The sequence below is a fragment of the Herpailurus yagouaroundi genome, unplaced genomic scaffold (assembly GCF_014898765.1).
Source record: "Herpailurus yagouaroundi ecotype Mexico unplaced genomic scaffold, PumYag 67641, whole genome shotgun sequence".
NCBI classification, from domain to species: domain Eukaryota; kingdom Metazoa; phylum Chordata; class Mammalia; order Carnivora; family Felidae; genus Herpailurus; species Herpailurus yagouaroundi.
In genome coordinates this window covers 4,380,986-4,383,074 of record NW_024420442.1, presented here as the reverse complement: position 1 = coordinate 4,383,074, position 2,089 = coordinate 4,380,986, and the positions used below count along the sequence as shown (strand labels likewise).

The 2,089-nt window shown below is 42.1% G+C and overlaps 1 pseudogene; it reads left to right on the top strand.

Annotated features, from left to right (window-relative positions):
• Positions 1–815: 815 nt before the first annotated feature.
• On the top strand, positions 816–1,787 carry LOC121025436 (E3 ubiquitin-protein ligase Hakai-like; annotated as a pseudogene).
• Positions 1,788–2,089: the final 302 nt, after the last annotated feature.

The following is a 2,089-nucleotide window of genomic DNA, read 5'->3' as shown; positions in this document are numbered from 1 at the left end:
ACACAAGATATACCAGGATTTGGTACGTACCTTGCCTGGCACAGCTTCCTGGGATATCACTTACTCAAAGACTTTAGGAGCAGGGAGAGATTCAGGTCATTTAACTAAGTAATTAAAAGCAATATTTTTTGTTAAAATGAACCAATATTCTAAAACAGGAAGCTATCTTCATGTAATTTTAAGGTAAAGTACAACTATTCAAAGAAATATCTTGCTTTCAGAGGTACTTAGAATTTTGCCCCCTCACCCTCACAGTTACATTTGTTTTTCTCTATAATTAGGGGTACTTTGGCAGAAAAGTTTGAGAAGTCGGAGCTACAGCATGTTGACAACGAGCTAACCACTCTCTATTTGAACATTTCATATAATGGGCGGGCTTTCACCCAAAAAAGGAAAGCACTTGCATTATCAAAACAAAAACAATAACAACAACAAAAAAAAACCAACAACCCTTTAAGGGTGAGCTGTCTCACCTGCTTCAAGACTATGTCTTCAGATATTACTGTGCACCTGTGCACTCTCTCCCCACCCCACTCCCATTCCAGATTAGCCTCTTTCTCCAGTTAAAGGCTACTTTTTCTTGAAGCAGAAAACAAGCAGCAGCCTAACCAAACTCAGCTCTGATACACTTGCTCTACTTGCTCTTTCTGCTGCCCAACTCCCTTACTGGAATGGGGGTAGGTAAGAAGAGGTCAAAGTTGAAGCAACCCGTTTGCACTTCCACCTTGCCTCATAGGCTGAAGAGGGTAGCGTGCATGCGCTTCCGGGGTCAGTGAGGTTAACTTCCATTCCCCTTAGGCCTTGCAAGCCAAATTATGGAGCACACTAGAGGAGTCCATCATAGCAAGGAGGAATGGTATGGCTCTAAGGGGGGCAAATTGTTTGGAAATGAGCAAAGATCTAATGAAGATATTTTGGGAGACTTTCCAATAAACATCTTGGGTGAAAAGGATGATACTCTAGTTCATTTCTGTGACAAATCCAAATTACTGATTAAAATCTATGGGCCGCTGATTCCATGCAAGCATGCTTTTTGCTATGCATGTGCTATTTTACATGGAAAACAAGGCAATAAGATGTGTCCAGGCTGTAGTAATCTTGTGGAGTGAATTGAGGAACATACACAAGGCTCTCTATTCATGTGCAGCACTGTTCAAGGATGCAAGAGAACATACTTGTCTCAAAGAGATTTAGAGGCTCATATCAACCACCGCCTTATGAGAGCTGAAAAGCCTGCTGCCCATGCTTAACTTGAAACTGTTCGTCCCACATATTGCCCCATCACCACATGAAATCTCTGATCGTTTTATTAGGTTTCCAGACAAGCATCATACGAACCAATATTCCAGGGCAGTGCATTATATCACCACCTCCTTTCCAACATGTGCTGCACAAGCCATATAATCACCCACTAGAAGATATTTGTGCTCACCCAATAGAATTCATTACACACAGCTTCACCTCAACCTCCTTCATGAGTCAGGAAACCTTTGTATTTGAACAAGAAAACAACTTAATAACTGTTCCTATTCAGAATGGCTCAAATTCAGATACTTGGGAACCACCACCTCCTGCTTCTATACATGAACTCACCATCATCCTGAATACCAGGTCACCCAGTGGCATTAAACTCTCATCATATTATACCTCAGAGCAACATTCTGTACATACTCTCACCTCTACCACCAATAAGCCATCTAATGCCACATCCTTCCCAGGTTGCAGGTACTTCTGACTTGATTCAGTCTTCAGGTCTAGCAATGACTTCTCCATCGCCTTCCCCATAGTCATATTATTGCCCAGAGGCTACCTTATATGAAATATCTTCCTCCAGGACCCGTACCATTTTCAACAGGGTAGTTCACTTATAAGTACACACCCTCATCACTATTGTAATTCACACCCTTTACTCCAATTCACTGAAAATCAAGGAACTAAGAGCCCTCCTTTATAAAACTAGGGGAAATGAGTCATGGTATGTGACCTGTACCCAGAGGGCCACCCACCCGTTCTTCCATGAGGGTAGGGTCTGTCTTCTCAAGCCCTATTTTTTGGACTGTATCATCCAGATCAGACAAGATACAAACCA